Below are 23,868 nucleotides of genomic sequence, written 5' to 3' on the forward strand. Positions count from 1 at the left end.
TTCCCCCAAATTACGTACCAGAAAAGTGCATCTCATGTGGCAAAAGAAATAAGCCCCTATAGGTCCACATTAAAAAAAAGAAAAAAATTATAGCCTGTACAATGTGACATAGCAAATCTGATCTGGATGGCGCCTCCGTCCCTTCTATGCCCGGCTGTGCGCCCATACGGCAGGTTACCACCACATACACTCACCGGCCACTTTATTAGGTACACCATGCTAGTAACGGGTTGGACCCCCATTTGCCTTCAGAACTGCCTCAATTCTTCGTGGCATAGATTCAACAAGGTGCTGGAAGCATTCCTCAGAGATTTTGGTCCATATTGACATGATGGCATCACACAGTTGCCGCAGATTTGGCGGCTGCACATCCCTGATGCGAATCTCCCGTTCCACCACATCCCAAAGATGTTCTATTGGATTGAGATCTGTTGACTGTGGAGGCCATTTGAGTCCAGTGAACTCATTGTCATGTTCAAGAAACCAGTCTGAGATGATTCCAGCTTTATGACATGGCGCATTATCCTGCTGAAAGTAGCCATCAGATGTTGGGTACATTGTGGTCATAAAGGGATGGACATGGTCAGCAACAATACCCAGGTAGGCTGTGGCGTTGCAACGATGCTCAATTGGTACCAAGGGGCCCAAAGAGTTCCAAGAAAATATTCCCCACACCATGACACCACCACCAGCCTGAACCGTTGATACAAGGCAGGATGGATCCATGCTTTCATGTTGTTGACGCCAAATTCTGACCCTACCATCCGAATGCCGCAGCAGAAATCGAGACTCATCAGACCAGGCAACGTTTTTCCAATCTTCTACTGTCCAATTTCGATGAGCTTGTGCAAATTGTAGCCTCAGTTTCCTGTTCTTAGCTGAAAGGAGTGGCACCCGGTGTGGTCTTCTGCTGCTGTAGCCCATCTGCCTCAAAGTTCGACGTACTGTGCATTCAGAGATGCTCTTCTGCCTACCTTGGTTGTAACGGGTGGCGATTTGAGTCACTGTTGCCTTTCTATCAGCTCGAACCAGTCTGCCCATTCTCCTCTGACCTCTGGCATCAACAAGGCATTTCCGCCCACAGAACAGCCGCTGACTGGATGTTTTTTCTTTTTCGGACCATTCTCTGTAAACCCTAGAGATGGTTGTGCGTGAAAATCCCAGTAGATCAGCAGTTTCTGAAATACTCAGACCAGCTCTTCTGGCACCAACAACCATGCCAGGTTCAAAGGCACTCAAATCACCTTTCTTCCCCATACTGATGCTCGGTTTGAACTGCAGGACATTGTCTTGACCATGTCTACATGCTTAAATGCACTGAGTTGCTGCCATGTGATTGGCTGATTTGAAATAAGGGGTTAACGAGCAGTTGGACAGGTGTACCTAATAAAGTGGCCGGTGAGTGTATAGGGTATCCGTGTACTCTGGAGAAATTGGGTATCAAACTTTGTGGAGCCTTTATTCATTTAATCCATTGTAAATGTTTAATTTTCCACCCAAAATGGGTGTATTGTGAAAAAATATTACAATTTGCAGACTGCACCTCCATTTTGTTTTAACCCCTATAAAACACGTAAAGCGTTAACAAACGTCTTAAAAGTGGTTTTTCATACATTGCGGGGTGTAGTTTCCACAATGGGTAATTTACGAGTCTCACTATTATTTAGGCCTCTCAGTGTCAATTAGAATTTGAGCAGGTGCATCTAAATACGGGTTTTGGTGATTTTACAAAAAATGTGAAAAATGATACCTAAATTCTGAGCCTCATAACATTCTAGTAAAATATGTGGATGAACTTATGAATTTATGTGGGTGCTATAACTGTCTGCATCAAAAGTAGAGAATTTAGAATGTTGAAAATAAAGAATTTTTCCAAATTTTTTCCAAATTTTGTTTTTTTTCATAACTAAACGCAAAAGATTTCATCCAAATTTTTAAACTAATTAGAAGTACAATGTGTCACGAGAAAAAAATCTCAAAATCCCCTGGATATCTCATAGCGTTCCAAAGCTATAACCACTTAAGCCCCTTCTACACTGGCGTTTTTCACGCGCGAGTTCTGCGCGTGCATTTGACGCGCAGAACTTGCATTGCACTCTGTCCCATTGTATTCAATGGCTCTTTCTCCATTAGCGTTGTTTTTGACGCGCGTGCTTGCGTTCGTTTGCACGCGCGTCAAAATCGCAGCATGCTCTATTTTTGCGAGTCACGCGCAATTTTCACGCCCCATTCAAGTCTATGGAGATGCATCAAGAACGCATTGCACTCGCAATCATTGCAAGTGCAATGCGAGTGCAATAGGTTTTAAACGTAAGGGTTGCTAGGTGACCAGAATAACAGTATTTCCCCTGCTCGCGAACGATCATTTAATTAAAAAAACACAATGAAGAACAGTGAAGAATAGAATAAAACCAGTGAACACAGTGAAAACAGTGACCACAGGATCATTTAAGAGAAAAACACAGTGCAGAACACAGTGCAGAATAGATTACAGATGTTCGGCACATCTGCTTACTTGTCGGGAGATACGCGCGGAACGGTGCGGCCAAAATAGCATGTGAAGAACAATATATATGTGTGAAGAACACATTGCAGATGTATTTAAACATCTGCAATTTGTTCTTCACTCGCGCGTGAAAAATGCGCCGAAAACGCCAAAAAAACGCTAACAACACGCGCGTGAAAAACGCAAAAACGCTAATTACTCCAAGGAAAAATGGAACAAAAACGCAGCCAAAAACGTCAGTTTTTCACGCATTGCACCCTGACGTGAAACGCAACACTAGTGTGGAAGAGGCCTTATAGTGACACAGGTCAGATTTGAAGAATGGGGCCGCGTCCTTAAGGCCAAAAGAGGCTGAGTCCCGTAGGGGTTAAACCTTATACTTCTAAAAAAACCAAAATAAATCAATTTCAAGTTCAAACCAGTCAGTCTGTGCTATTGGGCAAATTGACAAACCCTTTTCAATTAGTGACATTTCAGTAGCTGTTAATACTTTACTTTATATATTTACCACCAGCCCTTTTTTAAAAAATTTCTTTTTTTGATGGAGATACCCTCTGGTTACTGGGGGTTGGTTCCTGCTGTTCCTTTACATTTATTGGTTTTTACTTTTATATATTTATATATATATGTATATATATATATATATATATATATATATATATGTATGTATAGGCTATATATAGTTTTTAGCTCAATGACCAGACTCGATTTTTCAAATCTGACATGTCTCACGATAATTGGTTATAACTTCGGAACGCTTTAAAATATCCGGGTGATTTTGAGAATGTTTTCTCGTGACACATTGTACTTCATGTTAGTTATAAAATTTAAGTGATAAGTTTTGCGTTTCGTTTTGAAAAAAAGTGAAAATTTGGCAAAAGTTTGTAAAAATTCTTCATTTTCCAAGTTTGAAATGTTCTGGTTTCCAGACAAGATGTAAAACTACCCTAAAAGTTTGATAATTAACATTTACAGAATATCTGCTTTATGTTGGGATGATATTTTATGCTTCCGGTCATTTTTCTAGGATGTTATGAGGTGCAGTACTTTAGGTGCGATTTTTCTTATTTTCATGAAAATTGCCAAAACTCACATTTTGAGGGACAACTCAGCTTCCAAGTGACTTTGAGAGGCCTAAATAATAGTAAAACCCCATAAATTACCCCACTATAAAAACGTCACCCCTCAACGTATGTAAAATAACTTCTATTAAGTCCATTAACCCTTTAAGTGTTTCACATGGGTTAAAAAATATGGACTTGCGATTTAGAAACTATAGAATTTTTTTGGAAAATACATTCATTTAGGCCAAAACTGACATTTTCAGAATAAATTAAATGATTAAACGCACTGCAACGTTTGATGCCCAATTCCTCCCGAGTGTACTGATACCCCATATGTGGTGGTAAACTTCTGTACGGGTGCACGGCCGAGCATAGAATGAATGGAGGCGCCATTCACAGCAGATTTGTATTGTCACATTGTACGACCTATAAATTTTTATTTTTTTTGGTAATGCAAACATATGAGGTCTTATTATTTACGGGATGATATACAATGTATAAATAATTAATTTTGGGAGTCTAAAGCTTATTCTTGAGATTTTATTAACTATTTCAAGGGGAACACAAACAAAATCATCAATTTTTATTTTGGATTGTTAGCATTTTTTTCCCCCGCTCACCGTAACGTAAAAATAATATTTTATCTTTATTCTCTGGTTCACTACGATTGCGGTGATACCTCATTTATATAGTTTTTCTTATTTGTGCTCAATTTTCCTGAGCAAAACCAATATTGGAGAAAATCGCATTGTTTTTACTATTGACAAATTTTCAGGGCCATAACTTCTGTATTTTTCTGTTGTCAGATCTGGTTGAGGGCTTATTTTTTGCGAAAACAGTTGTTCTTTTCAGTCATATCATATTAGGGAACGTAACCTTTTTTGATCACTTTTTAGAACATTTTTTGTGATGGTGTTTGATGAAAAATTTTATATTATGGGAAGTTTTTTGATTTTTTTTTTACGTAGTTCACCGAGCGGGTTCAATTTTGATTTAGATTTATTGTACAGATTAATTCGGACGCGTTGATACCAAATATGTACGTGTTTTTGTGTTTTATTTACTTTATTTGCATTTTATGTGTTACTGGGGAGATTATGGGACTTTTATTTTATTTATTTATTTATTTAATTATATTATAAAAAGATTTCATTTTTTAAAAACTTTTTTACATTTTCTACTTCTTGGCTTGAATAAGCGATCATCCGATCGCTTATTCAAGCTTTTACACTGCAATACACTTGCAGTGTATAGTGTAAGTAACTGAGCATGCCGCGCATGCTCAGTTACTTACAGCCGGGTCCTGCCAGGAAGGCAGAACCCGGCACAGAGAGGAGCCGACAGCCTCGGGTCACTCGTCGGGACCCGGGGCAGCGGCAGGAGGGATCGGATCCCTCGGTAAGCACACCGGGTTTTTCCGATCCCGGGTGTTAGTGCCGGGTCTGGGCTGTGATATCACAGCCCGACACCGGCACCAGCGAGACCCGGTGTCCCGAAATCTTCTTCTGACGCGCCGCCGTAGAAAGGCGTACGCGTCAGAAGAAGCACCCTTAATGACCGCCGTAAAAAGCCGATACGGCGGTCATTAAGGGGTTAAACTGTATATGATATAGTGGGAATCAGCGAGACATGGCTGGACAGTAGCTATGACTGGGCGGTTACTATAGATGGTTATAGTCTTTTTAGAAAGGATCATATAAATAAAAAGGGGGAAGGGGTTTGTTTATATGTGAATTCTTGCATCAAGCCTGTCTTGCGAGATGACATCAGTAACGCAACTGCAAATGTGGAGTCCCTATGGGTGGAGATAAGGGGAGGGAAAAAGAATAATACAATATTACTAGGGGTTTGTTATAAGGCTCCAAATATATTGGAGGCAGCAGAGGAAATTAGAGAAATGGATGCGGCTTCAAAGCATGGTGAAGTACTTTTCATGGGGGACTTCAATTACGCCGATATTGACTGGGGGGCAGAAACATGCAGGTCCTTCAAAGGCAGCAGGTTCTTGTCAACAACAAAAGACAATTACCTGTCGCAAATAGTCCTGGAGCCAACAAGAGGGGGGGCACTGCTGGACCTTATCCTAACCAACAGACCTGATAGGGTATCAAAACTACAGGTTGGGGGGAACCTGGGGAATAGTGATCATAATATCATTGATTTTGTATTACGCTTTACTAAGAACGTTAGGGAAGGGACAACCAACACTCTAAACTTCAGGAGGGCAAATTTTCAGCAACTAAGGGAAGACCTTAAAGGCATAGACTGGGATAATGTTCTCAAAGACAAAAGCCCCCCCCCCCCCCAAAAAAAATGGGACTTTTTCTCATATATCCTGAAAAAATCCTGTGAGAAACACATACCTTATGGGAAAAAACATAAGAGGAACAAGAAACAGCCAACAGGCTAACTAGTCTTGTAAGGAAAGCAATAAGCAAGAAAGATAAGGCTTTTAAGGTGGTAAAACGTGAAGGTAGCGATGAGGCATTACAGGATTAAAGAGAGAAAAATAAATCCTGTAAAAAGCAGATAAAGGCTGCAAAAATATAGACTGAGAGAAAAATTGCCGGGGAGAGCAAAAATAATCCCAAAATACAATGACAGATTACAAAATTTGGGATTATTCAGTTTAGAAAAAAGACGACTGAGGGAAAACCTCATTACAATGTACAAATACCTGAATGGACAGTAAAAGGATCTCTCCAAAGATCTTTTTATACCTAGACCTGTCACCAGGACAAGGGGGCATCCTCTACGCCTACAGGAGAGGCGATTCTACCATAACCATAGACAAAGGTTCTTTACTGTAAGAGCAGTGAGACTATGGAACTCTCTGCCGCAGGAGGTTGTTATGGCGGACTCTATGTACATGTTCAAGAGAGGCCTGGATGCCTTTCTGGAGAGAAAAAATATCACGGGTTATGCGGATAAAACATTTATTTAATTCTTAAAGGTTGGACTATATAACTTCTATGAGGGATATATAAATTAGTACTGTAGGAGGTTACAGTATACAGTGTACTATAATTTGATCAGGGGACTATATATTGGATACTTTAGACATGGGGCATTTTACATTTTATATTATTTTATAATCATTAATAAATATTATTTAGGAGCAGAGATTGAAACATTGTTATCCAGGTGTCATTATACTGTAAGTGACTGTTTAAATATAGTTGAAAATATCAGGTTTCAAATGCAAAAGTGATAAACCATGGCCAGGAGAAGTCACAATTAGGTTCTCTTTCTGATGGAGCAGTTTGTCACCTGTAAGGTATTAGATGTAACTAATTTCTGACAATAATTGCATTAATAATGCATTCCCTGACTATGCATAACATTTTAGAAGGCCTTAAAAGACAAAAAAATCTCTTCCCTGTCCTGTACAGTATGACCATCATTCCACATCTTGTGAACTGGATGGAGCATTTACAAACTGTCGAAATAAGTCCATGCTTCCAAATAGTTGACCCAGATGACTGTGAAAAATTTGAAATATTTAAGGAGCCGTGTACTGTATTTCCAGGTGAATCCCCAGGTCAGATGGTAGGAGTAGTTATCTCCCTTTTGCAGGTAGATCACCAGTCCTGGACCTTATAGCCTTGTGGAGTGACAACTCCTGTCCATCCAACAAGGCGAAAACCATGGTAAGGATTATTACATGGAGTTCCATAAGCACTGTGTGACTTTACCGACGTACCTGCCATCGGCGCATGTGGAGACGGCAGGTTCGTCGGATGAGGGCGCACAGCTACCAGGAGCTGCGTGCCAAAGATTTCGGGTAGGAGGAACAAGGCTCCGGCTACCTCAGCTCCGGCTACCCCGTGCCCCAGTAGCCTCTTTACAAAATTTACATTTTACGAGAATAAAAGTTAGCAAAAAAGTCGGGGTCGTGAGGATTAGACCTTAAAAGGGCTTTCCTCACGTCCTATTGATCCACCTACCACCTGATCTACCTTTATAGGTAGATTTGTGGTGGTAGCTGCCTGTCCTTCTCATCTACATTTCATCCAGAAACCAAAGTGCAGACAGAGATACTCAATCAAACAATAGAACAATTTTTTAAGGTGGTTTGTCTCAGATTCTTTAAAACTTCTGTAACTATGAATTTAATCATAAATTTTCTTCTTGCAAGAACATGGAGTCTATTAATACCTCCACTGAAACACTGAGCAAAGTCTGGGCCCAAGCTCTTTCAAACTGTGCTTAAGCCCAAGATAGACAACGATGTATTGGGATGTGGTTGTACACCTTGTATATATTGGTCCATATTCTATAACTCAATTTATTAAATAAAATTTTCCATCACTTATACTGATTGTACACTCCTATGACTTACTTATTAACTGTGTTCTCATTGTGAAAAAATAAGCTTAAATAAAATATGCAAATGAGGCACTCAACAGAGCTGCTCTGGGTTCTGGGGGCTAATAATGTATTCACACCAACATACCTTTAATTTGGCAAATAAACCCAGCTGGAGAACAATGATTTTCATTCACAGGGTGCCATAAGTAAATTAACATATCTAGTTATAAATCTGGTGCCCATGGCGGTACCAGCCTTGACTAAAAAATTCCCCTCAACCCAAAAATAATTGTGGTTTAATATAAAACTAATACTGGCTAAGACAAAGTTATTTGATCCACTGACATCTCGAATGATAATTCAAAAAATGTTTGGTTGCCTTAAGACATAGTTCAAGTCTAAGTAATAAGCATAAGGAATAAGCATAATTCATATACAAATGGGTTCTTAAAATATCAGCTGACAACTAATTAGTTGTTAAGCTCCCCTTAGCAGAAAATGCTGTTCACATCCAATGTAATGAATAATTAAAATGCTACTGGCCCTTTAATCAGTCCGTTGATTTTCTATGCATGGAGCAGACACAGGACAGAAGATGGTCGTTTGTCACATGTCCACATCACATGTCCTGCACCTACCTGGGCAGGTCATGTGATCACCGCTTTTTGGGTGTAGTCATTTGGTTTCAGTGCATCCAGTATGGTCAGTGTTGTGTTGAGACATGCAGTGATGTTATGTGCAGTGATTGTTAACAAAGTAAGACAGTCTGTTATATCACCATTGGAAGCAAAGCATAAGAGGGGGATATGTTACTGAGAACTAAATTAGCCATGTCTAAATTAGCCAGCAAGCAATTCGGTTGCCACACTACCTCTTCCAATACTGCTATGATTTATTTTGTAGCTCTAATGTTACTTGGAGTGGTTCTAACTAAGGGTTCAAGGATTCTTTCTAAACAATGAGATAACATGGTTGTTGGTGATCCTATCCTGGAGACCATTCATCTTCCCGGTTGATCACTGGTGTCCATCACTACCATCCCCCACTTCTTTCTCTGCTGGTCTGATCTGTATTTGGTAATCTTGCTGTTATTCTTTAATAGGGTTGGGGGATAATTATTCAAGGGGTTGGGACAAGCTAGTGACAAATGTATGGATGTTGCAGAGCTCTGTGTGTAAATGTATGGATGAAGCAAAGCTGTGTGTGTAAATGTATGGATATGGCAGATCTGTGTGTGCTGTGGTTTAGACCAACAGGGATATTTTAATTGGTGTAAAATATATTTTTCCTTTTTTGGAAGCCTAAATCTGGGGTACGTCTTAGCGTAAGAAGTGTCTTATAGTTCGAAAAATACGGTAATTCTGTCCTGCACTCATATCGCTTTCTGTCACCACCAGCCTCTGTTGGCATACAGAGGCTCAGCAGTACAACCAACTTCATATGATAAAGTCCAAGGGGAATTTATTGCAATTACGAGTATTTTATGGTATTGTAATGATAGAATTTGACTGTTTACATGTTTGTCTACTTAAACTCTATTCTGATTATTTTGGTGCTGTTTATTATTTGAGTATAACATTTTCACCTACCTGTGAGAAATTGTTCAGTAAAAAAACATTAAGCATTACATAGTATCAACATCTACCCATTGAAATATTTCTTGTTGTTAATTAAAAATACATTTTATAATATAAAAAATAAGCTGTAAAATAATGTCTATTTGCATAATCTTCAGTTTAAACTACAACAACAAGAAATGCAATTCATCTTTCATGCAGTGAATGCGTTAATTTAAGATCAAATGCACTTGTAGGAAAATGTTGGTAAACCACTGTACTTAAAATAACCATCACGTTTAAATAGCTAAACACACCTACACAAAGTTGCTCAAATAGTTTCCTTTAAACTTCACTTGACCTACCTTTTATCTAAAAAATTGTTACATTATGATCTCAGCCCTTCCCAGTAAACTCAAATAACCTTTGTATTAAGTGATCACACAGCTACCTATGCTGTAGCATGGATTCCATCTATCATATATACTCGAGTATAAGCTGACCCTAGTATAAGTCGAGACCCCTAATTTTACACCCCAAAACTGGGAAAACCTATTGACTCAAGTATAAGCCGAAGGTGGGAAATGCATTGGTCACAGCCCTCCGCAGTATATAGCCAGCAAGCCCCCAGTAGTATATAGCCAGCCAGCTCCCAGTAGTATATAGCCAGACAGCCTTCTGTAATATACAGCCAGCCTGCCCCTGTAGTATACAGCCAGTCCAGCCTGCCCCCTGTAGTGTATAGCCAGCGCAGCTTGCTCCCTGTAGTATACAGCCAGTCCAGCTTGCCCCCTGTAGTATACAGCCAGCCCAGCCTGTCCCCTTTAGTATACAGCCAGTGAAGCCTGTCCCCTGTAGTATACAGCCAGCCCAGCCTGCCCCCTGTAGTGTACAGCCAGCCAAGCTTGCTCCCTGTACTATACAACCAGTCCAGTCTGCCCCCTGTAGTATACAGCCAGCCCAGCCTACCCCCTTTAGTATACAGCCAGGCCAGCCTGCCCCCTGTAGTATACAGCCAGCACTTTAAAAAAAACCTCACTCACCGGTGGCCCCGCTGCTCAGCACGGCTCCCCGATGTCGTGTGGCTCCTCCTCTTCGTGTGGCGACCGCGTCATAGTATGCGCTGGCCTAGAAGATAACATGGCTGCTTCCCTGCTGGCTGTACAGAAGACGGAAGAAAGAAGAGGAGCCACGGGGTAGAAAGAAGAGGAGCTGCGCCAACATAGTAGAACCGTGCTGAGCATCGGGGCCGCTGGAGAGTGAGTATATACGTTTTTTTTATTGACTCGTGTATAAACCGAAGTGAGGTTTTTCAGCACATTTTTTGTGCTGAAAAACTTGGCTTATACACGAGTATATATGGTACTTCATTGCAGCATAGCATCTCTGCAGCAATATAAAGATAAGTGCCATGCAATGCTTTTGGGAAACTATAGAAATAAACTATAGATTTAAAAGTCCTTATTCTATTTAACAACATCAATATATGAATAACTATGATAAACAATACAGACACAGACAATGGTTAATTCAGTTAATTATTTTCATACTCATTAACATTTTTACAAACACAACAAATTATTGATAAGCGTAAAGTAAACCAAAAACTGGCTCACTCACAGATTTCTAAACTTGTTAGCTTGCTTAGGCTACACCTCCTCCAGGGGTGTAACAACAGTGGTAGCAGCCATAGCAGCCGCTATGGGGCCCACAGTGTCAGGGGGCCCCGTAATCCTACCTGACATACTAAAGAGTGGAGGATGTGCACCATTATATACATATTATGCTGCACATTGTACACATTGTACTGGCCACTTTATTAGGTACACCATGCTAGTAAAGGGTTGGACCCCCTTTTGCCTTCAGAACTGCCACAATTCTTCGTGGCATAGATTCAACAAGGTGCTGGATTTTGGTCCATATTGACATGATGGCATCACACAGTTGCCGCAGATTTGTTGGCTGCACATCCATGATGCGAATCTCCCGTTCCACCACATCCCAAAGATGCTCTATTGGATTGAGATCTGGTGACTGTGGAGGCTATTTGAGTACAGTGAACTCATTGTCATGTTCAAGAAACCAGTCTGAGATGATTCCAGCTTTATGACATGGCGCATTATCCTGCTGAAAGTAGCCATCAGATGTTGGGTACATTGTGGTCATAAAGGGATGGACATGGTCAGCAACAATACTCAGGTAGGCTGTGGCGTTGCAACGATGCTCAATTGGTACCAATGGGGCCCAAAGAGTGCCAAGAAAATATTCCCCACACCATGACACCACCACCACCAGCCTGAACCGTTGATACAAGGCAGGATGGATCCATGCTTTCATGTTGTTGACGCCAAATTCTGACCCTACCATCCGAATGTCGCAGCAGAAATCGAGACTCATCAGACCAGGCAACGTTTTTTCCAATCTTCTACTGTCCAATTTCGATGAACTTGTGCAAATTGTAGCCTCAGTTTCCTGTTCTTAGCTGAAAGGAGTGGCACCCGGTGTGGTCTTCTGCTGCTGTAGCCCATCTGCCTCAAAGTTCGACGTACTGTGCGTTCCAAATGTCTACTTTTATTCTTTTGGTCGGTGCGATCATGTCGATACCAAATTTGTATAGGTTTTATAATGTTTTCATACATTTACATAAATGAAAATCTCCTCTAAAAACATTTTTTTTTATTTTGCCATCTTCTGACGCTCATAACTTTTTCATAATTTGGTATACGGAGCTGAGGGTGGTGTCATTTTGATGACTGTAATACCTTTTGGTCACTTTTTATTGAATTTTTTATACTTTTCAAAATTTTCCATTACAGGGTTAAACTCAGTGAAAAACCATGATATTTTGATAGATTGGGCATTTTCAGACACGGCGATACCTAATGTGTTTATGATTTTTACTGTTTATTTATATTAATATCAGTTCTAGGGAAAGGGGGGGGTGATTTGAATTTTTAGGTTTTTTTAAAATTATATATATATATATATATTTTTTTTTTACTTTTTTATATTTACTTTCTCTATTTTTCAAACCCCCTATGGTGCTTTTTAAAAATTAATTATCTTTTTATTTATTTATTTATTTATTTTTATTAATCAACACATAAACCACTATAACATTTGAAATAGTCATGCAAGAAAAGTAACAAACATCTTCCTGAATGTAGTCAAAGAAATTAACTTTGTTATGCCAGTTACATCTTTTTATCTTTCTCTAAACATCATATCGCAGAGTAAATACCTCAGGGGCGATAGAATTCAGAACTAAACTATATTTCAACACAGGACATGGGTAAGACACAAAAGGAAAGAGGGGGGTGAGGGTACAGGTATCAATGGCACATTTCTTACACATGGTTCTTGTATGAGCAAGACACCATGGGGGTCATTTACTAAGGGCCCGATTTGCATTTTCCTGACGTGTTACCCGAATATTTACGATTTGCACTGATTTTTCCTGAATTGCCCCGGGTTTTTGGCACACACGGTTGGATTGTGGCGCATCAGCGCCGGCATGCACACAACGGAAATTGGGGGCGTGGCCGAACAAAAACCCGACGGATTCGGAGAAACTGCCGCATTTAAAAAAAAAAAGTGGCGCTGGACACACACTTACCTTCACCAGGAATAGGATTATGAACTCAGGCGGACCTCGGCGGACTTCAGCGCAGCAGCAACACCTGGTGGACGTCGGAGGAACTGCCTTAGTGAATCGCTGGAAGACCCGAATCCACCGCAGAGAAAGCGCCGTTGGATCGCGAATGGTCCGGGTAAGTAAATCTGCCCCCATGTGCGTCATCAGTCATTCTTACGCCTCCAATAGTCGTCCCAAGGGGCCCAAATTAGATTAAACTGTTCTAGCTTGTTGTTTAGTAGAGCTGTCAAATGTTCCATACTATGGACATCTAGCACTCTGGCACCCAAGTCTGCCTGTGAGGGGGGATTGCCTGCTTCCACCTTGGGGGAATAAGGCATTTTGCCACTGTAAGAATGTTTAGCAATAACATTGAGTGATATTTACCTATGGTTGTGGGGGTGGAATTCAAAAGACGCTAGGCTCTAGAGGTATCTTTTGTCCCAGCACCAACTCTATTATTGAGTTCACTCACCTCCAATACCCTTGGATATGAGGGCATGTCCAAAAAATGTGGGGAACGTCTGCTCCATGGGAGCCACAGTGCCAACAGGCATCTCTCGTATCAGTATATATTCTATGCAATAGAGCGGGAGTGTGGTACCACCACATTAATAATTTATATTAATTCTGTTTATATTGCACACACTGCGATGACTTGGCCGCGTTGTCCCATATCTCTTTCCATATTGAGGGTGGCAGTTGTCTGCCCAAGAAAGTCTAACACTTTGTCGTGTATTCATGTCTGGGGTGCACAGAGGGGTGGGGGTTGCTTAACAGGGCGTATATAGCGGAGATAAGACCCCTCATATCCGTTCCCTCTTTACAGAGAATCCCAAATAGTGTAGGTTGTGATACCACAGGGGAGTTATATAGGGAAAGCAGGTATGATTTGATCTGCAGGTAACTATACTAAGCAGTGAGAGGAAGTGAGACTTTGTTTCTCATTTCCGTAAAACTCAATAACTCTCTAGTCATGGTCCCGGTTAGGCTTGAAGGCAAGGTCGGGTTATAAAGAAATGAAGGTCATAGGTGAGTCTTTAAAACACAATGGAATTTTTTGGCACATTTCAACCAGAATGCTCTCGTATGGGGCATGGGGCAAAGAAGAGGGTGTTGTCTGGGTCGTCGCCCGTAAAAAAAAGCATAGGGGTGTATTGGGGCGCTCCAGAGCTTCTAAATCTTCATCCATTTGGAGTAGGCTAGGAGTGTCGACCATGCTGGGGTCCTGCGTACATGTGCAGCCCAGTAGTATTTGAGAATGTCTGGTACTGCCAGTTCACCTTGGTCTCTAGGTTACATTAAGATTTTTTGGAAAAGTCTATGTCGTTTATGAGCCCGGATGAACTGAAACAGAGATGCCTGTAGCGCCTTCAGAGCCCCCATCTGGATCGGAACTGGTAGGGTTTCTAAGTAATACATTAGCTTTAGAAGGATGGTTATTTTGATCGCATTTATTTTGCCGAAAAAGAAGAGGGGAAGTTTATGCCAACGTGTCATCATACATTTCAGTGAATCAAATAAGGTGGGGAAATTATGGGAATAAAAGGATCCGTAGGATGAGGTCAGTTGAATTCCTAAGTATGTCAGGGTCTGGGTTTGCCATTGAAAATTAAAATTAGACTGAATTTGAGCCAGTTGTCCTTGTGGGATATTTATGGGGAGGCCCTCTGTTTGATTTACATTAACCTTATACCCAGACAGTTTTCCAAATTCATCCAGTGATCTGTGGAGATTGGGGAGCGAGGTATGTGGTTGTGTGAGTGTCAAAAGAATAACATCAGCAAATATAGATAGTTTAAATTCTCTAACTCTTACCATGACTCCCTTAATATCCACAGATCCTCTAATGACTGCTGACAGGAGTTCTATACATAAGACAAACAATAGCAGGGACAGTGCCATTGTCTAGTCCCATTATGAATCTGGAAGCAAGGCAATAAGGAATGGGGCAATTTTATATTTGCAGACTGTGTGGAGTATAAACTCCTAAAAGCCTGTAGAAAGGGCCCTCTCAGGCCATAGGTCTGCAGGGTCTGAAATAGGAACGACCAATCTAAGCGGCCAAACGCTTTTTCAGCATCCAAGCTCAGAGCTTCCCCTTACGATCTATTTATTACCAATCTATATTGCGTCTAGTGTTATCTCCCCCCTGTTGACATGGTATAAAGCCTACTTGGTCTTCTTGGTCTTCATGGACCAAGTGTGGCAGCTGTTGGACTAGCCTATTGGCCAGGATTTTAGTAAAGAGTTTATAGTTCACATTTAACAATGCTATGGGTCTATAGTTGGAACATTCAGTATGATCTTTATGTGGTTTGGGGATTAGAGTAAGGAATAAATGCATCATATTTCCCGGCATTGGAGAGCCTTCTAGGAAGGAGTTGAATAATGTAAGTAGGTGGGGGAGTAGAATGGTCTGGTATGTCTGATAGTATAAGTATGTTAAGCAATCAGGGCCTGGTGCTCCCCCCCCCCCCCGGAAGTGCTTTCAGGGTGTCAACACCCAGCTTCGATAGGGGTGTTGAGCGCGGTTAAGACATGTTCTGGTAAGCGCGGAAGATTACACTCTTTTAAGAACGCGTCTAGGCGGGCATCCCAAGTTGCTTGGTCTTGCAGTAATGTATTAGGCAGATGGTATAGTTTAAAATAATAATTGTAAAAAATACCTGCCATCTCTATAGGATCGTAAGTCTGTGCGTTTGAGGGATTATGCCAGGGTTTTGGAGGAATCGTCCTGAAGTTGTCATGCTGGAATGGTGTGTGCCTTATTCCCATTATACAAATACTCACATAATATTTTCCTCCACATGGCAGGCTGAAGTCAATGGCGCTTCCAGGGGGCTTTCTGGGACAGGCTGCTTAGGTAGCTATAGGCGGCAACTGGGATCAGGAGCCGGCTTCACATGTCCATCTTTATGCGGTACTAGGACATGCCCCCCTCCCCTAGGGTACTTTAACCCTAGATTTTCTGACTGATCCTTTCATATACTGCCATACTGCCTGCCTGTTACTGCCCCGGTTGGTGCTGGCACCGATCGCGGCAGTTAACCTGTTAAGTGCCGCGGTCGAACTCGACAGCAGCACTTAACTTAACGTTAAATGTCCGCTGCCATCTTGGATGGCTGATCGCCACCCCCTGTAACGTCATCAGTCAGCAGCGATCGGTTGCTATGGCAGCCTAGAGTCTCATTGAGACTCGTAGGTTTGCCATGTGCAATAATTTCTAATAGGCAGCAGAGGGCAGGCTATTAGAAATCATTGTAATATTGCTATATAATATTGGTATAGTATTAGCAATCGGACCCTGCTGTGTTATAAATTACCCTGAGGATCTAAAATAATGGTAAAAAAATGTAAAAAAAAAAAAAAAAAAATTAAATCACCCCCTTTCCCTAGGACTGATATAAATATAAATAAACAGTAAAAATTATAAACACATTAGGTATCATCGCGTCCCAAAATGTCTGATCTATCAAAATATATTAGTGATTTTTACCGGCGTTTAACCCCGTAACAGAAATTGGCGCCCAAAGTCGAAAATGCCATTTTTTTTTGCCATTTTGAAAAATATAAAATATTCTATAAAAAGTGATCAAAAGCCCATACAGTCCTCAAAATGATAACATTTAAAATGTCATCAAAAGTCGCAAAAAATGACACCACGCACAACTCCATGCACTGAAGTATGAAAAAGTTATTAGTGCCAGAACATGTCAAAATGAAGAATTTAAATTTTTTTAAATGTATGAAAACATTACAAAACCTATACAAATTTGGTATCCTCGTGATCGAACCAAACCGAAGAATAAAATAGACATGTGATTTGGGGCACTCAGTGAAAGCTGTAAAATCCAAGCCCACAAGAACACGGCACAAATGCGGTTTTTCATCATTCTCACTGCATTCTGAATTTTTTTACCGCTTTCCAGTACATGGCACGGCATAATAAATACTGTCACTATGAAGTGCAATTTGTTTCGCAGAAAACAAGCCCAAACAGAGCTATGTACATGGAAAAATTAAAAAGTTACAGATTTTGAAGGTGGGGAGTGAAAAATGAAAATGCAAAAACGAAAAAGGACCAAGTCCCTACGGGGTTAAAGCCATGATCTCTTAACATGTTGAGTGTTATCTCCAAATGCTTCACTAGAAGATCTAGTGTTTGAGCGATCCCCAGCCAGTTATTCAGATAAGGAATGATGTAAATGCCCTGAAGTCTGAGGGGTGCTGTCATCACCATTGCCACCTTGGTGAGAACCCTGGGCGCCTACCTCAAACCAAACAGTAGACACCGGAACTGAAAGTGTTGAATAGTTGAAACTTGCTGGATGGCCACTCTCAGGAACTTTCTGTGACTTTTCAGTATGGGCACATGCAGGTAGGCATGAAGTTGTTTTCTGACAGAATTGCAATGACCAACCTTATGGACTCCATCTTGAAACTTTTCTTGACTGGAAGTTGGTTTAGAAAAATCCTTGAGTGCACTCCTGAGCGCCTTTGTGATGGATGTACAACTTTCAATACTTCCTTGGATATGTACTCCTGTAGCAGAGTCTGAACCACAGGATTCACTGGCCAGTTTGGTCTGGAGGCATGAATTTTAATTGCAGAGCATATCCTCTTGATATAACCGCAGAAACCCAGGTGTCTGAGGAAGTTAACATCCATTCCTGAGCAAAGTGGCAAACAAGAAAGGATTTCCACTGTCCCCTCGCGTGCTCTGAAATTCCTCCGTTTTCCCACTTAAACATTCTTTTGAACTGCAGTGATCTTTGGATTTTTTGACGAAAAGATCTAAAATTAGGTCTTCTTTTAGGCCTGGTGAAAGCATCCCTTTGTCGTCATTTAGGGTCTTCAGGATTTCTTTCAATTGTGGCCCAAACAAACTAGTTGGCTGAAAGGGAAGGTTACAGAAATTACACTTTGCTGGAACATCTCCTGACCACAGTTTAATCCAAAGAACATGTCTAATGGAGTTAACTGTTGCTAGGTTAGTAGATACAATTTTAAGAGAATCTATGTGAGCATCACATAAAAAATCTGCTGTAAATTTGAGGATAGGCACACCTTTCAGAATTTCTTCCCTCTTGACCCCTTCCTTGAGGTCACAGCAAAGTTGGCTCAGCCAGATTCTGAGAGCCCGAGCTACTGAAGTGGATGCTAATTCGGTCTTGCAGACATTAAATGTATGGGAGTAAGAATGCTTAATGTACAAATCAATTTTTCTTTCTATTGGGTCTTTGAGTAAGGCAGTAAGGAAACACTGAATTCATGGCCATTTTGGCCAAGGGTAAATCAATTATAGGACTGATTCCCAATCCGCTTGTTAGGCTCCAGGAGAAGTTGACCCACTTGACCACCGCGGACGATGACGTAAGCCGACACCTGGGACCAGAGTCTAAATGGCACCTGATATTCACCAGAGCCCACCTGTCGTTCCACAGGAGCAACTTTGTCCGCGGTGGCTGCTAAAGCGAGGTACAGAAACGGAAGGCAGGTTCATGGTCTGGGACAGGCAGGAGGTCAAGACAGGTAGCAAAGGTTAAGGGTCAGAGGCTCAGAGGGTCAGAGTAGAAGTTCTGGGTTGCCAGCGGAGGAGTGTAAACAGGGACAGGTCACAACAGGAAATCACACCAAACGCAAAGGTCATGGGAAACAAGCTTTTTCTAAGGCTGTGGGGCACAAAGATCTGGCAGGGAGTGCAGGAAGAGCCCAGTTTAAATAGCATTGTGGGAAATTGCCAGCTCCAATTAATGGCGTGCTGGCCCTTTAAATCTGCTGAAGCCGGGCGCTCGCACACCCTAGGAGTCGAGGACGTGCGCGCCTGGCTGGCAGACTGTAAGCAGGAACGGCGACAGCTAAAAGATGCGCGGGTGCTGCCCAGGCTGACAAGGAGGGACACGGGAAAAAGATTTAGATTTGTTTTTGGGGAAATAATATAAAGCTTCCTTTATGGCTAAATCCCCTGTTGACCTTTCAGTTTCTAAAGATTCTTTTACTACCCTTATAAGTTTTTTCACACTGTGTTGAACAAGAAATAATCATCAGGATCAGCATCATCATCTGCCGAACTAACCACCCCTTTCAGACCTGTTCTGCTCCTCCTGAGAGGATTCTGGAGACATAGATCTTGCTGTAACAGCTGATTTTTTGCGCTTACTGGGTTGAGAAAGAGAGGATTCTGCAACAGCTTGGGAAATAATAGATTTCAGCCACTCAAAAAAAAAATCTGGAATCAGCTTGGGTGTTAGCCTTAGGAGTACACCCCTCACACACATTAGGTTCCCAGTCCTCAGGTAATGGTTGCTCGCAAGCTTTACACAGTCTATGCTTAGACTTCCTGGTCCTTTTCCCTTTTCCAGTAGGCATCTACAAGAGAGACTGTATTAATGAGAAGTACAATCATAAGACACCTGGGGGAGCAGTACCCTTGACACAACCACCTAAGTGGCTAGGCTCTGCTGCCCGGCTGAGCGCTACCCACGCCGCGCATCTCTTGTTATTTAAATACACAAGTAATACATGGACCTCGCTCATGTGCAGAACTACCCCCAGCTGTGAGAATGGAGTCAGGCACAAAACTTTAGCAGTGCGCACACACACAGGCTGCATGAGAACGGGATGCTGCCAGAAGTTGCCAACATGAAGGAGCTGCCATAGCTCAGTGACTCCTAAAAGTTTACAGGTTTTCAGGTTCTTGTTCCACAGAAGAAAAAAACATGTCTGTTCTCTGACTCAGAAAGTCATTTAAAGGTGAGTCAGCCTGTGAGTAATCATTGCTAACTCTTGTTCTTCTGTCCAATAGGGGAAGCCTAGACTTCATGTTTTGCTGTAGGACAACCAAGAAACTTCTTATACATTTCCACAGTACATACACATGAAATACACACATACATTTTATACAAATCACATATACACACATACAACAAATACACACATACATACAATACCATGTACACATACATACAATATTACACACCACACACTTACACAGTATATTAACACACACAATATACACATCACATATTTATATCATGCACACACATACAATACCTTATAAAGGCATATGGCATGTATACACACAAATACAGTATATACAAACAGCATACATCATATACACATATAGCATATACACATCACATATATAAAAACACAGAGGGCATATTGACATCACAGGTTCACACGCATGTATAGCATATAGACATTACATTTACACACACATACAGCAAAGAAACATCACATATACAGGCAGTTATGTACTAGATAGGTTCTGTAGGTTTGTTCTTAAGTTGAATTTTTATGTCGGAAACTGTATACTTCATCATTGTAACCCCAGCCCAAATTGTTTTTGGTCTCTGTGACAATTGGATTTTAAAAATGTTGGATTGTCACAAGAACCAGGATTAACAATAAAGCTTCATTACCGACACCTTAGATAACTGTTATAGTGGTTTATTGTAGCCTTGGACTTAAATACAGTAAATTACCAACATCCAGAGGTCCATTTGTAACTAGGGGTCATATGTAAGTCAGGTGTTCTTAAGTAGGGGACCGTCTGTACATGTATACACTTATACACTCATATATTTATACTCACTCTCGGGCAATCTTCTTATCCAAGGGAGTATCAGAGGCCACAGATTTGTCCAAGTATTTGCTGACCACATGGAAGTAAATGGCAGGAAGTAGAAATAAGAGATTTAAGTCCTGTCATTCTGCCCCCCCCCTAACATTTCTTATCTTCTTATCTGAGGTTCTTAATGTGGATGATATGCATTGTTATATACATATTACTATAGCCCCGGCACCCCTGAGGACGCCACGTTTAGTGGTGAAACATGTCGGGGGGGCTAGTCTTTACCTTGCAATTTTAGATTCAGCAGTGTGCTACAGCGTCTTGCAATTTAGCGACTAGACAAATTATGTGTGTGTTTGAATGATTGGAGATCAACTACAGGGCAACATATAGGAATCCGCCCTTACTCCCCCTTCCCCTCCTCCCCTTAGCTGGCTTAGGCTGTGTTTAAGAACGATGTTGGTCTCTGAATGGGCTGTGTTGTAGCTTACAGATAGGAGACCCAAGGGGCTATATTGGAGTGAGGTTAATCAGTTGGGAGACGAATATACATAGACCTACACCCTATAGGGTTTACTATTACTTACACCTATATGCCCTGGATCCTTGACGTCCTACTCGCTGTGCATCACTGTCTGTTAGTTTTAACAATTCACCTATAGTTGAATGATCTCTGACCCATCGATACTTCATTTTAAAAGCCAAGAATAAAAGTTAAATTTTATGTGACTAATGGGTGACAATGTCCTTTGGACAAATTTTTTTTTCGACATATACATATTAGGGCACATTTACTTACCCGGGCCGAGGAGTTCACAGAAAGTGCCTGGTCCGACGATCATGCACTGTGTCTTGATTCACTACGATCTTTCGGCTGATATCCTGCATGTGTCGCCTCCCCACTCAGGTCCGCCAGAGTTCACCTTCTTCTTCCTGGTGTATGTAAATGCATTATCTTGTGATACAAATGGAAAGTTAAATCCTGCGTGAAATCTGTCACATGAAAGCCAGCGCAACTGCGCCACAATCTGATTGAGTGCGGCACAATCCCAGCGCAAACCCCTGTTAACTACCTGTCAAAGCTGCACAAATCCCTAAAACCAACCATAAACCATAAACCAACGAAAGTGCAATCCGCGACCCTTAGTAAATAAGCCCCATTATGCTGTACAATGTGCAGCAAAACATGCAAATAATAGTGCTAAACCTCCATTCAATAGTGCCCGTTTAGATGCTAGACCCCCTGACACTGCGGGCCCCATAGCAACTGTGATGTCTGCTACCGCTGTAGTTACAGCACTGGTTGTACGCAATGTGACTTTTGGCAACAGTGTCTCTTTAAAATTGTAAACGTATTTCAAGTGGGTACTGGTTTCTGCATTTGCCTTCTGGAGACTATTCTTGACATTTTTTCAGATCCCATGCAGTATTTGCTTGCTGACTGGAAACATGGGGGTAAACCTGTTTTGTGAATTGTCTTAAGTGGATCTGTCAACAGACCTGGCATGTCTTTTTTGTGTAATTACTTACATTGTCCTTGTCAAAAACTATTCATGGAACTATATGTGACTAAACTTAAAAATAGACTGAAAGCTGTTATGAGCAGGGCCCTTATTCGTATTGTTTCACCTGATTAAGTTATTACTCTGTAATGTCTTGTGTTCAATATGATGGTGCTATATAAATAAAGCTTTATCATTACAAACAAATTGACAGTGTCCAGTCATAGGGTTTATTCATTGAATTTCAAGGACAGCATACTGACCTATTTAAGTCTTTTTTGTCAAATGTCAACTGTTGTTTTAAAAAAAACACATAGGGGCTTATTTACTAAGGGTCGCGGATCGCACTTTTGTCGGACTGTTAATGGTTTTCGGGATTTGCATAGCTTTGACAGGTATTTTACAGGGGTTTGCGCTGGAATTGTATTGCAGCTGTGCTGCGCAAAACATACAGGAGATTGGGCGCACAATCTTAGCAAATTGTGGCACAGTGCATTATCGTCGGACAATGCACTTTCGTGAACTTTGCGGGATCGGGTAGGTAAATGTGCTCCATATATATATTGTGATTAGAGATGAGCGAGCATACTTGTCCGAGCTTGATGCTCGTTCGAGCATTAGCGTACTCGAAACGGCTTGTTGCTCGAATGAGTATTTCGCCTGCTTGAGAAGGAGCTTTCACTTAAGGATCATTTATTGTCAATACACCATCACAGTAATACACACATTTGCGATTGATGGCAGTTAATGCAAATATACTTCTGATAAGTTAGCAGATGTATGGAAAAATCTGCAATGTGTTCTTCACACATATTGTTCTTCGCATACTATTGTGAAGAACACCATTCTGCACTCATGTCTTCTGATAAGTTAGCAGATGTATGGAAAAATCTGCAATGTGTTCTTCAGTGAAGAACACATTGCAGATGTTTCCATACATCTGCTAACTTATCAGAAGACATGAGTGCAGAAAGGTGTATGTATGGAAACATCTGCAATGTGTTCTTCACTGAAGAACACATTGCAGATGTTTCCATACATCTGCTAACTTATGGTGTATGGAAAGGTGCATGTATGGAGAGGTGTATGTATGGAAACATCTGCAATGTGTTCTTCAGTGAAGAACACATTGCAGATGTTTCCATACATCTGCTACCTTATCAGAAGACATGAGTGCAGAAAGGTGTTCTTCACAATAGTCTGTGAAGAACAATATGTGTGAAGAGCACATTGCAGATGTTTCCATACATCTGCTAACTTATCAGAAGACATGAGTGCAGAAAGGTGTTCTTCACAATAGTATGTGAAGAACAATATGTGTGAAGAACACATTGCAGATGTTTAACACGGGTCATTCTCCTTTTTGAAGTTCCATGAATATTCCATTGAATAAAAAAATGAAGAAACAGGACTGACTTCCTTATTTCTCAATAAAATGACACATTTTATTGGTCCCCTTGAAAAATGCTTGAGTCTCCCATTGACTTCAATGGGGTTCATTATTCGAAATGAGCACTCGAGCATCGGAAAAAGTTTGAATCGAGTAACGAGCACTCGAACATTTTAGTGCTCGCTCATCTCTAATTGTAATCCATGATCGGCAAACGTGAAAAAAATAGGAAGGATTCTTAAATAGTTTTTTAACAGATGGTGGATGAATGGAAAAAAATGGAAATTTGAAAAAGCACATAGTTTGACAGTCTTCAATTAGTTCTG

Source organism: Engystomops pustulosus, chromosome 10 (assembly GCF_040894005.1).
Source record: "Engystomops pustulosus chromosome 10, aEngPut4.maternal, whole genome shotgun sequence".
NCBI lineage: Eukaryota > Metazoa > Chordata > Amphibia > Anura > Leptodactylidae > Engystomops > Engystomops pustulosus.